Source organism: Zosterops lateralis, assembly GCF_965231275.1.
Source record: "Zosterops lateralis genome assembly, chromosome: 4".
Classification (NCBI taxonomy): Eukaryota; Metazoa; Chordata; class Aves; order Passeriformes; family Zosteropidae; genus Zosterops; species Zosterops lateralis.
In genome coordinates, this window is record NC_139765.1 from 62882002 (window position 1) to 62900029 (window position 18028).

The 18028-nt window shown below is 37.9% G+C and overlaps 1 protein-coding gene across 3 annotated transcripts in view; it reads right to left on the reverse strand.

Annotated features, from left to right (window-relative positions):
* MAGI2 (membrane associated guanylate kinase, WW and PDZ domain containing 2) overlaps positions 1 to 18028 on the reverse strand; it is a 712008-nt gene that overhangs the window by 640934 nt on the left and 53046 nt on the right. The window lies entirely within an intron of this gene.

Sequence of the window (18028 nt, forward strand, 5' to 3'; positions counted from 1 at the left end):
AGGACACATTCTGGTAAGTAACTGCTGGGAAATCTAATATACTACTGATAAATTATATGATTTTTATCAGGCACCCACATTCCACCCAGTTGTCTGGGTATTTTCCCATTCCTGATGGCCTCATTTACTTCAGGCATCCCAGGACACACTCAGGTGAGAAGGTCCCTGTAGGTCTGCTGGGGAGGCATCCCACGTGCTGTATGGGAATGGGAATCTACGCAAGGCAAAGGAAGCAAAGCTCCTGTGAAGTCTGACCTCATTGGCAGCACAGACCAGGTGGGTGGATGAGTCAGACTGACTGGGTACTTTGTGTAAACTCATCATAGTAGCTTTCCATCTGCTGGTAGTGCTCTCACATTCACAAGTCTTCTAGGTACCTCACAGAAGATGATGCACTTGAGAGTCTGTGTGCTACAAAATGAATTTTACAAGTACACAACACAAGCTATCAGTTTATTCATGAGCATTTCTGTTACTCCTCTCCCCTGAATTTATGGCTTTGTGCATATTTTGGTCCTTTGGGCACAGTTGTTTGGTTCCCTCTGCAGTGAGCTCCTTCAGTTGCTCCCTGTCTCTCCAAGGGCACATGCACATCACACCAGCCTGCCCTGAGCTTTGCTCTGCCACAGGCAGACTGAGCTGACTTAAAGATAATGCCAAATCTCTGTTGAGAGCAGCCTCTGCAGTGCTGATATGAGAGTGCTGATGCATGGGGGGTGGCCCCACAGCAGCTCCAGGTAGCCGATTATCCAACACAGCTGCAGCTTTGCAGCTTTGCACAGCACACTGAGCCTTGCAGCCACCTCTAGAGCTCCAAAGTCTGCACCCAAAGTCACTGGCAATGCTGCCTTTCACAGCAGTGAGTCAATGATCAAACTCTGGCACAATGAGGGAAAAAAAAGCAAAAAAAAACCTTAGAAACAGGGAAACTCACTGGGGGGTTATTTGCAGGTGTTGTAAATTATTCTCCTTTTAACTCTGTTTGTAAAATGGATTAGATTTCCAATGGTGACGTTCCTTTAATCCAAATTGGCAAAATAGACCACCAGCTGTGGCAAAAGAACTTACAAGCTGAAAATATCTAAAATATTTATAATGATGTTTTTGTATTTAAGGACCAACAAAACAATACAAATAAAATGTAAACAATATGTGAATCCATTAACATAAAACATTCAGCTTTTGCCTTATGCTGCACTAAAATAAGGGTACTGTATGCTTTTCCGTGTAAAATTTATAACCCCCCATTTTCCTGTAATTTAAAAGCATGAATTTACTCACATGAGCTACTAAATAATTTTAGCATTTTATTCAGGTATGAGTCAGATCCAAAAACAGCTTGACCAATTTCCTGGTGGGGATGCCAGGAAGATGCTCTTCCCCCTGCACTACACTGGGACCTGAGCTGCATGGGCACACTCAAGTTGTCTGTAAAACCTGAGCAAGAAAGCTCTGCAGTGTGGGATTCAGTCAATATGAGAAATTTCCCAAATCACCAGTTCCATTTTGGGTCACATGCATGGAAATTATTTCACCAGCTGAGAAGAAACCCTGATCTACACAAGAGAACCCTCTCCTGGGATAAAGATGACTTTGGACCAAACTCCTCCTTAGCTTGAGGTGAACAAAAGCCACATTGCCAATAATGTATGAATGAACAGACTGCAGGCTGGGCCAGGTGGAGGGTTTCTCCTGCTGTTGAAACAGAGCCATTGTGTGGGCAGGAAACCAAGCATTGTGGAGACACAGGGAGACAAGGCATTTTCATATGGACATCCACTTTAGTCCATGTGAAAATCACCTAGAATGGAGAGTTTTAATCCATGGTGCCTGGTCTCTGGAGAGTTTCAGCATTTTTACCAGAGGCTAATGTGACCTGCCTATGTCAGCACAGCTCACCAGTGCACGCCAGGGCACCAAGCTTCAGGGTCAGGCTCTGTTTTGACCCCTCGCTTCAGTCATGTCCCTGTGTTTGTTGGGCTGGGCAGAGAATGCTCACCTGCATCAGGCACCCATGGAGTGGTTGAAGTTCTCACCTGGGAGTAGAGGCTGCAGAAGGCAGCTTTCTCCTGCTCCCTGGGAAGTGTCCACCCACTGACTGTAGCCTATGTAAGTCAGGTACTATCATGTTACTACTATTTCCTCACAATGGCAGCAGTAGATTTTGTTCACTTGTTCCATTAAAAAAATCTGGAAGTGGCTAGACTACAAACTATATCCCTTCTCAGGATCCAAGGACAGGGATTAGCTCTTGCCATGGGGTAGGAATTCAGATACCATTCCTATACATTACCAGTTAACTTCTAGTAGCTTCTCACTCAGCTTCAGGTTTTCAAGTTGCTTCTTTGAGCCTCCAGTTTCGCTCATTCAGTTTCCTGGGGCTTAGGCACCCAGTTCCCACTGCAGCATTTTCAAGGGGTCATGATGTCTACAGCAGCCACTGACATACCAGCTTGTAAATGTGTCTTTTATAAGCCCTAGTCCTAACTCTATTCAGCAACAACTTTCTGAAATGTATAATGTGTTCATCAAGCTGTTTTAATGTGGTTATGCCCTTCATGTAAATAAAACACTTTTCTCTTCCTTTACTCTGTGGAACAAACTGGATTTTTTATCATCCTGTTACAACATCTGTTCAACAGAGTCAAGTCCAATACAGTTCTCAGGTCAGTTCCTGCAGCTTGAGCAAACAGAATCTGTTATTGTCCTAATTTATCTGTGATGAAGCACTGAGGCCAGCAGTTCATGTTCAACATTCCCTGACATGCTCAAAATTCTTTGATTTTGGATACTTCCAGAGCCAAGGAACAATGCCATTCTATAGTGGGAATTTCTAACAGATTAGAAATAATTTGGATTTGGAGGATCCATGCTAGCATGAAGGCAGCTGAGGGAATTATTATGGGATCAGTTTCATCTATAACCTTCTAAAATAATTTAGACTCTTACCTTGCAAACAATTATGTATGTGCTGAACTTTAATTACACAGCTGTTAAAAGTGCCACATAAACAATATGCTGGAATCCTGGTAACATTCAATACCAAAAAACTGCTAATTATGTGAGAACAAAGCTATATATTCATGAGCACCATCTACTGGCATATTCCTATTAGCTCAAAATTTGCTTATAAGGAAATATCACACAGAGCCACAGAAGGGCTGAGATTGGAAGGGATCTCTGGAGGCCACCTGGTCCAACCCCTCTGCTCAAGCAGGGTCACTACAGCAGAATTCACAGGACTGTGTCCAGATGGCTTTTGAGTATCTCCAAGGATGAAAGATCTCATAAGTATACCAAGACCAATGCACCATGTGTGACTAATAATTTACAGTTAAATACATACATACATACATACATACATACATACATACATACACACACATATATATACAAAAGAACAGATTTTGAGTAGGGAATGTGGTTAGAAGGCAGTATAGTGTCCTATTACTCAGCTGCTTTACACTAAGTGAGTAAAGGCATGAGGTAGAGATTCAGATCCAGAATAAGAATCTAGATTTAGGGATCTACACATAATCTGGGCCCAGAGCTTAACTGCTTAAACAGTTTCCAGTAATAGTTGAGATGTTTTTGGATATCCTTCCTGTGGTCCCAAGAATGCAGGAGTTCTATCATCCTATGTTCTGCCATACTTCTTTCCTAGACATTCCAAATACAGACTGTGCCATCTGGCATGTGTAAGCAAATTTTTGGCTACTCAAGAGATAACTTCAATAGATGGAGATTTTCTCCTTAGTAAGACTAGAAACTGCAGAAGCCTTAATTTTAACTTTCTAAAGTATCTCCATGGGGCAAAACCTACATTCCTCAGGAAAACAGTAGGGAATAAACAACACCATAACCACGTTTTCAACATTCAACCAATGTACAGGAAAAAAAATCCATTTAAGGCAAAGGCAAAGTTTTATTTGACTTAAACAATGCTAGAGACTTTTTTGACCAAGTATTTAAAATCTCATGCTATAAGCACACACACACATTTTTACAACATACCAAGTTCTATGTCTTATGTAACAAAGTCTACCCAGAAGACATAATTTTGGAGTCCTATCACTCTGAACAGAATGCAGCTCCTTGTGTTTGAATGCTGAAGGGTATTGGTGCAAACAATCATGATTTTGACTGACCATGCAGCATTGCTTAGGCAAGCAGCTGTGCTTTAGAGTACCTTCCCTTACTACAGGCAGAATACATTCACTGACCCCACATACATGATTATACTGGATTCTTAAAAATCAAGATTAAATATATATCTGATTGCTCTTTGTGGAATTAGAATTTAGAAATTAACAATAATAACATTAATAATATTTTAATACATATGCAAACTGCATTTAACAAAGGTTTTGATTTACTGTTCCACTGTAGTAAACCATGAAGGAGTTTGTTTGTTTGTTTGTTTGTTTGTTTGTTTGTTTGTTTGTTTTTACATCTGCAGTAGCAGCTGTATTGTTTCCAAGTATAACACCTCACAGCTGGACAAAGCATTGCTCTTCCCATGAGACCATCAACACCATAATGGATGTGACCCTGCATGAGCAAGTCTGGGGAAATCTGACGGCTCTTTTTATCTGAATGCCAAGAAACAGAACAAAGATTAAGTTTCCAAGGAGAAGACCCCTTCATCATTTTTAGCCAACTTCAAGGTTTGATTCCTATATTTATACAGTTCATTACTTTGTCACAAGAAGCAAAATGTTTTTGTTCCACAGCTAAATCAAGCTATGCATGAGGATTTAGCAGCATATATAATAATCATTCCATTCTCTTCATTTTCTTAAAGAGAATATGTAACACAAAGGAAGACACCAGGAATTATTCTCCAAGAAAAAGCAACAGCTCAGCTTCACAACATTAACTTTGACAAATATTCATGAAACCATAACTTAACAGGTCCAAAAAAGGAAATAGCTCATATTTAAATGAATTCATTTTCACAACTATTCTCATTAATTTCTTCTTATGTAGGCTCATATTTTAAACATAAAAGAATTCCTTGCTTCCATTTCCTATACTATTTTAGCTCCACGCTTTCTTAGAACAGCTGTACCCAACTTCTTATTTATGCAAACATCTTCTTCACACCATTTTGCAGCTACATTTCTGGGAGTTTATAGAAATGTGCATTGTTAGACATAGAAGGTACACTTTTTGAAAGCATGTGTGGGACTTGGGATTTTTTGTTTTATTAAATTTCAATTGCCGCTGTGATTTCACCCTTGTTGGTCCATCAAAAACCAGTTGTTTGACAGAACAAGAACAAATTTTTTCTCTACAATGTCACCCAAACAGTAAGTTACTAATTTTAGCTTCTGATAGATTTAATATAATCATCAGAATTTCCTTATTACAAAACTTACTGTATAACACAATGTAATTTTCAATTAATGCAATGGAATCTTAAATCCGAGTCTAGAATTACACCTCCTAGACAGGTTTCTACTTTTGCGTATGACACCATGTTACTGCATTGCTTCTTTATATTCTCTGTGGCCCAATTTCCTAATGTGCAAAATAAGTACTAAAAAAGTAATTATTTCATGTGGAAATTTTGAGCATCCAGACAGAATAATACAGGCTATCATTCTGCAGATGTTTACCCTGAACCAACCTTTCAAAAATCTCTCTCTTTTTCCAAAGTGAACTCTTCGTGTTTTCCATCCTCTGAAAAATATTTTCTTCTTTGCAAATATTTTATGGTCCTTCAGATCTACTTAGTCTACAGAAGAACAACATTTTTCTTTACAACAAAATCCATGGATGTGATCATGAAAAAGGTGTTTCTCTTATACATACCTTAAAAAATCTATACAATTAATCTTGCCTTGCAGAAGCTGGAGAAAATCTCAGTTCCTGGAAATCTTTTCCCAACAACAGGAGAACTGCCCAGTGTGACAGAATTGCACAATCAGAGCACGGATGAAGCTGGCACACATCCCTGGAGACCATGTCATCAAGCCTCCTGCTCAGAAAAGAGTCAGAGCTGTTTGCTCAGGGCTGTGTCCATTGCATTATCTCCAGGGATCTTCACAACCTCCCTGGGCAACCTGTCCTGGTTGTGTTTAGCGTTGTCCTCTAACACTAAAACTCCAACAGTGCCACTCTAGCAGTAAAAGTGGGGTTTTTTGGATGCTTAAATGGAATTTCTTTGTCTCTTGTCTTTTCACTGGGCACCACTGATAAGAACCTGGCTCTGTCTTCCCCCTTCCTCCATGCATTGCTGAGATCCACATGGCATTCCTCTCTTCCCAGCTCCCTAAGAATCTCCTTAAATAGGAGATTGTCCAAGTTATGTATTTCTGTGTCTCTTCCTTAGATTTCCTGCAGTCAGTCCATGCACTGGGCAACCCAGCTCTGGACACAGCATGTGCCAATACAATGTACTTGTTCCCAAAATGAAGATCCTAAGTGATCTGAAATGGTATGATTATCCTCATTTATCCTCTTCAGCAGAATTTTCATTAAAATCTGTGTCTTTTACTGCCCTTTTACGGATGAAACACCTTGTAAAAATCAATGAGTGTTTAAGGTGTGGATCAATGTTATAATATGGCATTTAGTCCTTATGTGAGGACAACCTGCTTTAATTGGCTACTTATTTAGACTTAGGGTCTCTTCCTGGCAGGCTGATTAATGGAGATTCTCTGTCCTTCATCTCTGTACATCATACTCTTTGACTTTGTGAACAGCTTTTTCTCTGCTGCCTGCTCAGCTTTGCCCAATGTATCTAATTCAACACTTCAAGCAAATACTGAAAAATATTATTGCAAATTTAATATTTAACACCTTATATTAAAATTGCTCTATACAGAAAATTCAGATGGAGTCAATGGGTATTGTAGGATCAGATAGACTGCAGATTATTTAAGCTTGTGGTAAGGAAAATATTGCTAGGAGAGGATTTAGATAAGAAAGAAATTGCAAGCTAAAAAATAGCTCAAAATATAAAAAAGGAATGCACAATAACAACAAAAGACCCTCTAAAATCCCTACTTACATTCTCAACAATTATGGTTAGCCCAGTAGAGAAAGGAACACAGGTTTCAATGAGTTTAGACTACTTTACTTACATTAACTTGCATTGAGCTCAATGTTCCTCATGTGTAATACCATGCTTGTCTCACAGACAATTACCTGGTAAATATTTTTTTTTGTATGGAAAAAACCCTCTTTCCAAATAAAGCTCCGTTTCTCCACCAATTTAGTGGTGAAAATACCAATATTAAGAATAACTTACATTCCTTTGAAGAATCTTAGGGAAAATCATACACATTTATGAAAAATAATTCCAAATTACTGCTAACTGAAAATCAAAGATCAGACTGTTTTATTTCTGACTGGGACAGAAGGGATAATGAGGCCATAAAACTAGCAGAAAATCCTAAATAAAACTTGAGAGAGGGAAAGTCCCACTTTCACAAGTCCATGGGAATTCTTTAGAAAGACAGTGATCTGTTTGTCATCTCAAGGTAAAGAATAATCTCAAGTTTATTTGCACAGAGCCTGCTCTCTAATCTAAAGTATATCTCCTGCATAGCCTGAGGGGATGAATAGGTAAATATTTCCTGTGACTGAAACTAACAGCTCTCCATAGATTAAATCCTCTTGCAGCAAGCTGGAAATTTTTTGAAAAGTTATTTTTTACTTGCGTTATGTATGCACCTATACATACTAAGTACTACGGACCCAGATAGGAAAAAAGCTTAAAACAACGATTTTACAATCATATTAACTGAATGAGAGGAAACAATGAAAACCACAAATACTTGTGAAAGGAGTAGAGCAGGATAAATTTATGATTAGCTGCATAAGCAGCTAGCAGATTGCTGGCTGCTACTGAAGTCTGTGAATGTGCAGCAGCATGGTGGGAAATTCTGAAGAAGGATTTGAATGAGCACAACATAACAGCTAGGCAGACATTTGTCTACAGAATGGTGCTTTCAGTCAAAGTCATTCAGTTTTGTTTTTTTTTCCTTCCCTCAGGCAGTGGAATTTTGGGTGTGAAGCAGAGGAATCCTTAATCAGTTTCTGATTCAGCAACATTTTCCTTAACCAAGAACAGGTGCCGTATGTTGCCTCCCGTGAAGTGTTCCAGGGTATTGGACAAACACTGGGCATATGTTTCATAAATTAGCAATGGGCAAATAGCAAATATATTTGTAATATGCTGTAGCCATCAGGTACAGAGGATATCATGAGATTTTATGACAACAGTATTTTGACAGGACAAGAAAATATAAATATTAAACTTCTAAGCATGAAAATAAAAATAAGTCAGATATGGCATAAGAGAAAAATTTATATGGTTTGGGAATTGATGTAACATGCAGTAGGAATTTCTGTTAAAAAATCGTCTCCAAATCTGAGGACACCAGATGATGCAGGTACAAACAACAGCAAGCTTGTTTGAATTTGGGTTTCAAACACTACCAGATATCCAGCTATCAAGGCAGAAAAATTAAAATAATTATGAGCACCCTAGAGTTGTGTTCAATTTATTTACATTAAAAGTCTTCCTGTTATTATCAATACCTATCAGAAAGACAGCTAGAGCAGGCTATGGAAGAGATTGGAGAGGCAGTTGGAGAGATTCTTCTTCAGTTCAGTGCACGATGCCAAGCATCTTTTTTGAAAGCATGTCCAGGCAACACTGAAAAGATTCACCTCAGCTCTCCAAAAAGCATAGAAGTGTACAAAGATTAAATATGAAAAAAAAATTTAAAGTATTCTTTTCTGTTTCTATTACTGGAAATAAGACTAGCTGGACATTACAATAAAAAGAAGTGTCAAATAGTATTTGGAATATTTGTAACTCTACCTTTTAAACTATCATTAAAAGAGGAAAAGTTGAAAAAAATACAACTGGTTTGTAAGGCAGTGAATGTCATACAACATGAGCAAATGGGCCACATTAGCCTTAAACCTCTTATCACTATAAGCATAAATATATTTCCTGACTTTTCCTAAGATTTAAAGAATCCATTTGGATAACATATCTCCTCTTAAATCTCTCTTGTCTATGGAGCAGGAATTGAAAATAACCAAACAGGGTCAGCAGGCAACTAGACTGTGCAGCAGGATAGGGTCAAAGAATCAGGACTGAGTATGATAAGCTGACCCAGGAGAGTCAGGTCTGACCCAGGAGAGTCAGGTCTGACCCAAGAGAGTCAGGAGTATGCAAAAGAACATCACAGATGGGTTGGTTCATGTCCACTCAAACCAATGAAAGATGTGTTGTGCAGAAGCAAAAAAGCAGTGTGGCCACCCAGGACTATTATGCCACCAGCCTGAAATGAGAGAGACATGAGGACCACATTCCTAGAGCAGACTATTGACTTATTTTCACAAATAGCACAACAACTGAAATGACTAACAGGGAAGAAGTAGCCTATGTGAAAACTGACAGAAATTCAGGCTAAGCTGAGGCTATGAAAAGACACTACGAACTCCCAGTTTCTCACCAAATGAACACAGTGTCAGTGGGATCTGTAGTCACTCTCTAAGTAGCATCAGTTAACTGCACAGTTTGCTCTTGCAGACACAGAAAGTGCTCATGTTGCCCTCAGCACACTCACCAAGAACACCTTACACTGGCAATCTACAATTTCTTTGGGGTTAAACACAACATAAACAAGAAAAACTCCATCAATAGCAGGTTTTTTCCTGTATGATAAATGGCAAACTCTGTAGTAGCAGTGATGCCAAAGAAATTGCTGTACTTTTTGATGATACTCTTATTTGAAAGTTTAGGTTGAAATAAAACCTCCAATTAAAATGATTAAAACCTCAAATCAAGCTTGTGGCGTTACATAAATAAACATCACAATTACAGTTATTGGAGAGTTGCCTATAGTTAAAAGTATCAAAGTCCAATAATCTATTTTTCCTTGAGAGAGAATTAGTCTACTACACTGCACAGAGCTGAAACCCAAAGCACACAGAGAGAAAGAAACACAGCCTTAAAAACTCGTACAGCAGACCTCAATATTTAAATTATCTCTTACAGTGTTGAGCAACTAAAACTGCTGTGTATTTTCATTACAGCTGCTTGTGAGTCAAAAGAGCACTGTCACATGGCATGTTGCATCCACCAAAATGAATAGAAATCTTTACTCCTGCTGGGTGTGTCTCGAAGATGTCATGGGAGGAGGATTTCCTCACCTGTACCCTTCCGTCCTCCTTGAGCCACCTGAGTATTTCTCAGATACTTTCTCATTAACCAATACTTTTCCATTACCCAACACAGAGTTATATCCAGAGTTATATCCACTACAGTCTTGCTGCAGTTCTTTTCCATATGTTGGTAAAGACAGAAATTAGTTCTGCACCTGGCTTGCAAGGGAATCAATCGGACCCTGACATCTATGCTGTTTAGAGAACCCCACCTGACTCAGCTGAAAAGAGGTCTTTAACCAAGGTCTCTAAATGGCTCCCAGTGTATGAAGTTCTTATAGTTAAGAAAACCATCTGGATGAAGTGAATCACGTATAAAGTATTACGTAAAATAAATCACTGAGAGCAATCCTGTGTACTATTTACAAAGAAACCATTAAGAGCTGCAAGAGCTGCTCAAGAGTGGCACAAACCACTTAATACTCTCCATACCTTTGTGAGAGATATCTTTACCCTCATTCATTTTGGCACTGAAAACCAGAAATACCAACTAAGAGACAGTAAGTAATGGTGAAGAGTGATTCAAAGAAGACTTTGCGGACAGGCATGTCTAGAATAATAGATTTATAAGCCATTACTTATTTTTTATATTTTAGAAATAAGGTCAGGGAAAAAAATAACCTCTTTTTGGACATAAGTTTCCAGTGGTAGCTCTGATGTACAAATTCAAAATCAAAGCCTGTTGTTGTCCTCTGAAGAACCACACTGGTGATTATTAAGTTGTGCATGAAGAGAGCTTGCATGGATCAGACAGGGACTCCATTCTCTCATTTGCATCCACAGCTTCATGCCATCACTCAGCAGAGTATGGAAACCTCAGTGAGGTGCTTAAGGTTTATAGTATAAATAGTATTAAACCCAGAGAAATGCAAAAGCTCAAATGAAAAATGTGGCTTTTTTAATGAAAATATATAGGAATAGTCTGCATACTTCTAATAAATAGACAATTTGCCCCAAAATACTATTTCCACATTTATCATAATAATTTCTGAGATCTGGCGAAATATTTTTTTTTCATTTCCTATCAATTTCTGAAAAATCAGGAGTGTGCAACAGAAGGCAAAAAATTCTCATATTAGTAAATGAAAATACATAATTCTAATATGTAGTAGACTTCCAGTAAACCTTCTATAGTGGAAAAGAAATGTGAACTCTCAAACCCATGTCTTTAGGGTACCTAAGTGCCATCAAACAAATGAAGCCAGCCCCAAACATGTCTTCCTTCCCTTTTTTTCCTTCTGCATCTCATGCTCTATGCTTCATTAACATTGAAACATTGTTACTATAAAAGAAATTTAGAGGGGAGTCGCATGTTTGTTTTAGCCACTATTTTAAAGAATGACTCCCAACACCTCTATTACAGAATATTATTCCATCAGGAGACAGTTCTCTTACATCTAGGCTCTGGTTCGCCTCTGACAAAATAAATAATCAAGCTTCAAATTTTTTAATTTTATTTTCCATGATCTGAAGAAAGAAAAAGGGAAGAATGAAAGAAGATAAAAAATAACAGCAAAGTGTATGAGGCAACACAACAACTAAACAGTGTTAAATGTCATTAGCATTCTGGAAATATTTGTGGCCTTTCATACTCAGAAAAAATGTATCTACATAAGCAGTATTTCCTCTCAAGAACAATACCAACAGCCTTTGATTTAGCTGGGGGATGGTCATAAATATGACATTAAAGTGGAATTAACTTTTTTTGGATCAAGATTCACATTCAAGATTCATGAACTTGTGGTTCAATACCACAATCACATTCTTCCCTTACACAACAAATAATGTAATCTTCTGATGATTCCAGTGAAAACTGTTGATCATCCAGAATGTTTACTCCTTTACTCCCCAATTTCAAAGCATGTCTGAAGGTCATGCAGTTGTTCACTACCATGGATTTAAATAAAGTAGCTCAGTATCATTAACAGAAAACCAGGTACAGAGTCAGAGCAACAGATGCACTATAAATTCTTGGAGAACCAATACAAAAAGGAATTTACAATGCAAAGGAAAGACAAAGAACTGGATTACCCAGGAGACAATAAGAATCTAATAAATGAAGGAATAAATAGAGTTTATTGCCAAAGGTGTAAGTCGTAAGAGCCTAAGCATAAAGTGGCTATTCAGAAACAATTGAGAAAATAGGAGTTTGTGTAAATCTTTCACAAATAGGGGAGTTTATTTTGTGGCAGGAGATAACATGTAAAAAACAGTGAGATAAAATGTGTTTGGTGCTGCCAGAGGAAGCAACAAATGAACTGAAAGAATATGATAAGAGAATGTGAGGGTCATAAGTGGTGCAGCTGGCATGAGGAAAAATGAGAAAGAAATGAGTGGAAATAGAAGCAAGAGAAGAAAATTAATATTTGAATAAAACTCAGAAAGTTCATTAGAATTCATTTTTGCCCCTCGGATCTTTTCCCAGAATACAATGTTTCATTCTCATTAGATTTTTCAGTGAAAAATACTGACTCTTTGTCACAGAAAACAGGAATTTCCCTTAGACAGCACTTTCCCACCATTTTCTCATGATCCTTACATAAAACTCTTGCTAGCCTCAGGATACATCTATTCTACTTACCTTGACCCCAAAGCTGTACACAGTAACTTTGAGTCAGCTTTGGTACCAGTAGAGGCTGTGGGACTATGGGACAGTGCAGACTGTCAGACTCAGGTTAAGCACTGTATGGCATGATGGCTCCACACACCAAGGGCTGCATGGCCCAAAATATCCATAATAACTGAGGATTTACTTGTGCAGGTCAGGTCTGCCTCTACACTGCGACTAAAATTCGCATTCAAAGTTTGATTTGAGTGATTTGCTCCAGATTTCTAAGAGCCTGAAATGCTGCCCCCATTTCTCTGCATCCTGCTGGCTGCCCTAAACATAACAGGCTTCATCAAGAGGACTTGAGACATCAGGACCAGCAGGACAACAGGGTAACAGGCACTAGTGAAGCAGGAAAAGCTTGAGCTGTGAGAATTTGCAGGTATTAAGAAATCAAAAGTGGATTGAAAGTCCATCAAAGTGACATCGAGGACCTGGGGGATCCAAGGCTGGGGCAGCAGCTTTTAGGAAACAAAGCTACAGAGCAGAGATGGAGGGAATGGAAGGCTGCTTCCACATCTTGCAAATAATACCTTTAAAAATATGTTCCACAAAAATCCTTTATAGAAGGATAAAAAATATTCAGATCAACTAGGATTTTATAAAAAAAACGTTAAACTCATTTTACTCAAAACATATAATCAGTAGATTGAAATGATTTTGCACCAAACTTATCTACTGGAACAGCTAATGAATAATCTATTGTGCTGCAAATCTCTCCTTTTCCACAATGTTTTACATCAGGAACCACTGCTAATAAAGCCAGAAGAAATAATATCTCTTTTCAGAGAAGTTATTATCAGAGTACAATTACTCAGTAGAATTTAAATGTTAAAGGAAAAAAAAAAAAAAAAAAAAAAAAAAAAAAAAAAAAAAAAAAAAAAAAAAAAAATAAAAACAACAAACCAGAAAAGAACTTTAAAATAAAGGAACTTGAGCCAAATGTCTCCCACCTGAGAAACAATTACTCTCATGGGAATATATACTGTCAACCTCTTGAATTCTCCCTCAGTCTGCTTTTACTCTGTACTAAGTAGCATAAAAAGAGGGAAATCGAAACCTCTTCCTTCTGGGATGAATAGATGTAGACAAAAATGCATTGCCTTCTAAGCCATTAAGCAACTTCAACATCCAATAAGCATGAGTGAAATAATGTAAATTAAAAAGCCCAACCAACTATTCATTAGGATGAGGACTAAGTCTTCATACTTGGCTATGGCAGCTTACAGTCAACACGGTGATATGAAGTAAATTCAAAACTCCCCTAATAATCCCATGATGACTCTCCAGACCCCATAAATCCTTAGCAATTACCAATACTACAATTTGTTTGGTATTTTGGGATAGCAAGTGACTTAAGGCCTCTGTGCTACATACAGAGTAATTAATTAATAAAATGTCACCTGGTCCCTTGTTCTCTGTAAGAAGGATTTTTCAACCATACACAGGGTTTTAGAGGGTCCATGTGGGAAGGTGAAGACTCTGCAATGATACTTCAACATCAAAGAAACCTAGTGACTATAGTTAATTTGGAACAGTCATTAATTTCAGTGTGCTGCTAGTGTAGGATCAAGAGCATGGGGAATGGAATATTAAGTCCAGAACTGTGGAAGAAGCCTGGAACTGCAGTTGGAGTCCCAAAGTCAAGTACTGCCACTGTGACTTCTCTGCATCCAAAGAAATTCCTGAAATAAGCCTGTGTAATATTGACTACACTGCTAGTAACTAAATCCAGAGAATTGTTTTCAGGTACTAGTAATATTGCCCTAGGTCATTCATATGATCTAGAGGACTCCTTTGGAATTAGAAATCAAGGAGCCAGACTTGTTTAGCAATTCAAACAGTGTGAACTAGCCAGAAGGTGTGATTTCTTTAGATTAATAAAGAATAACCCAAAGGACTCTGAAGTCAAAGCACAACTAAAGAACCAGTCAAAGCTGCAGCATTTCATCTCATCAGACTTTTGACAGCATGTCCTGAGAGAGATTATTTTATCTTCAAAGTGACACAAAGTCGTAAGTTTTGTTCACTGAACCAGGAATCTGGTGCAGACCCAACTTCAGTCACATTACCAAAACTGAAATCCATTTTAAATACTGACAGGATTACATTGACCCTCAAAGGGCACAGTATCTTTCAAGCTGGTTTTCTTTTGCTTTCCATCAGAGGAGACATTTCTGACTAACTGAACCTCCACGTGCCAAAGCTCTGTTGTAACTCCCCTGACTTAAATAAACTCTGACTAGTTATAGACTTAACCCTAGAGAGTTACTTCAGTCCTATGCACAGCTTACTTACTATTACAGATAAAATGATGTCAAGGGAACTGTTTACCTAAAAAACCACAAATGAACAAACACAAACAAAAACATTAAAAAAACTACCCAGGAAAATCATGTCACATCTCACTTCTAACAACTGTCTTTTCTGCTCCATCAGTCTGTGAATGCTTTCTTCTTCTTTTTTTGCCTTTACTTCCCTCTTTCAACATTCTGGTTGTGGGACAGCCCTGTGTTCTAGTGATGATGGAAAATGCTGCCATAGGAAAATGCCTCAAGACTTTATTTCCTCCTATGGTGGTCCACAGTGGAATCATTGCAAAGCAGTATGTTACACTTCTGGTACAGAGACTTTCCTCCCGTGCTTGTCAGTAAATAAAGTACAGATTAATGGGTAATGGCTGATGCTATAGGAAGTGATTTACAAATTTTAATTGAATGTTATAGCACCCGAAAGAGTTCAGTTCAAGACATTTTTTAAACAACTTTTGCCTTAATTCAGTAATGCAGTTAAACAAATTAAGGCTTTAAGGATCAAAATTTTAAGCTAAAATCAATGAGTATCCACACATTAAACTATGCACACATTTAGGTAATTTGATGATCCACAGTCTTTGTGTGGGACAAATTAAGGCATTTCTAAAAAGTCACAGATGCCCTAGAAAATGAGATCTGTATTATTCAAGATTTGACATTCAGAATCACTAGTCACTACTTACAGAGGAAAAACATTAAATATTTATATTAAAATTATGCATTTGCCACTCTCAATTGAGGTATATGACTAATCAAAAATAAACTGAGTAGCATTCTTTGGATAGTGAATTTTGGATAGTGAATGAAGTGCTGACTCATCACTGATTACATTTGTTTGTCTGAGGGATGCTTAGTATAAGTGAAGGAATGTCCTTCTTTAGCTCTTTGCAAAATGGCTGTTACAGTCATATACAAAACAGACATCAGAATAACTTTAGTAATTGTAGAAAGTTCATGTCTTTCACTTTATCATTTTCTCTTTCACTCGTTCATTTTCCTTTAATAATTTGTTCACTAATATTTTTCCACTAATCATATTTTTACTTCACAATATTCATCATCATCATAAATAATCCAGTTACTTTATCAGGAGATTTGCCCAACAGAGGTGCCCTTTGTCCTTGTCAATTCAGAGTCACCTGTTTGGTTTTTTTTCACCTGGAGAATCAAAGATCACCTTCTAGGGCTCTGCCCTTCATCCAAGGGCAATGGGAAAAGCCATTCCAGGACCACCCCTGCCTTGGTGCTGAGATGGAATAAGGACCAGCAAGTAAGAATCCGCAGGCTGAGGACATGGCTCTTGGTTTGAGTTCTGTCACTTAAACTCATTCTACACATCACTAACTTCTCCTTGTGAAACAAGGTCTTTCTTATTTTAAAGTCATATTCTCGCCTTTCATTTTAATCAAGCTGTCCTTCTATCTCAGAAAACTTGACTGTTTCTAATCAGCAGGAGAAAAAACCAAACAAGGGATGAAGAAGAAAGCAGCACATCATACTAGACTACCCTAAAAACCTTCTATAGATTGTCTCCTTTAATGAATAATGAATCACAAGCAGAAGCCTATTTGGAAATTCTCCAGCAGGTCATTCCTGTACCCTCAATGACAATACTATTGGGATAAGAAGTTACAGCCAACAATGTCATGGAGATCAAAACAGCTTTAAATAATGTTGACTTCTGTATTTTCAGCTCAGACATCAGCTTCTAGATGCAATGAATTGGCACTGAGCAAGAAACAGATCTTTTACAGGATACCACATTTTTTTTGGGGAAAAAAACTTCTTCAATAAAAAACCTGAAATAACTCCACTCTAGCCAAATTCTTCATGAAATGCATCAGAACTATGAGGCTGTAACAAAAATCTGGACCTTTTAAATGAACAGTCCTCCATTCTTACCACGCTTGAAATAGCCAAAGCATGTAACTCATATAAGATGCTTCATACAGGACAACCAAACAAATCTGAGAAGTTAGCAACAATTTCAGGGAAACACGAAAATTCATGTAATCATACCAAGTGTTATTAAAGATATGGTTGGCCTGACTATTTGCCTCCCACAAGAATCTTTAAAAAAAAGAATTGCATCTCTCCTAGGCTTTAGTAAACAACACTGCCCTGCAACTCTGCTTCTCCTTACCTGGAATCCAAAGAGTTTCTTGCCCTTGAACCATCTGACTACATTTTTCTGAAACAAATAAAGCAGCTGAGTTCTGTCCAGTGTAGACAAGCCTATCAGTACATCACTTGGGTGATGGGAAGCTGTAAACACTTTGAGAAACAGGATGCCCTGTATATCAAACAGAAGATGTTTTTCATAATGTCCACTCAGACTCCTCTCCACCAGAGCCCAGTGTGTGCTGGGAGGTTTGAGCTCTCAAGGTCTGCAGGATGATTTCTGGTTTTGCAGCCCTAGGAATGGATAAAGACTGAATCTCTGATCCTTTCGTGTTACTTAATATCCACTGAAGAGTTACTCTAGACTGCTTTTTTCAAAAAGTGTTTTGCTTTAGGGTATATAACATTACCTGTATCTAGATTTCTATCTTTGACTTGCTGGTATTCCTGAAGCACAGTCTACTGTGAAGTAAGGAAGACAGGAATTTATACAAAGTAGGCTGAAAGTGTTGTTGGCAAAATAACAGCAGTAGGTATGAATTTAAATTACAAAGTTGTACCTTTATACATCATCTCAACATCCCATGACCATTGGAAGATTTCTCAGCTTTAAATTAATGGGTTTCAATATCTCCCTTTAACATGAAAAACCTTTAAAGTCTGTGGACTTTTCCTCCCTTCACTTTCAGAGATCAGATAATAAGCAGAGCTCTAAATAAGGCCATCTCTGCCTTTTAGCCAGATAATGCCTTTTAAAGCTTGTGTGGCATAAAGAATACTGGCAATGGAG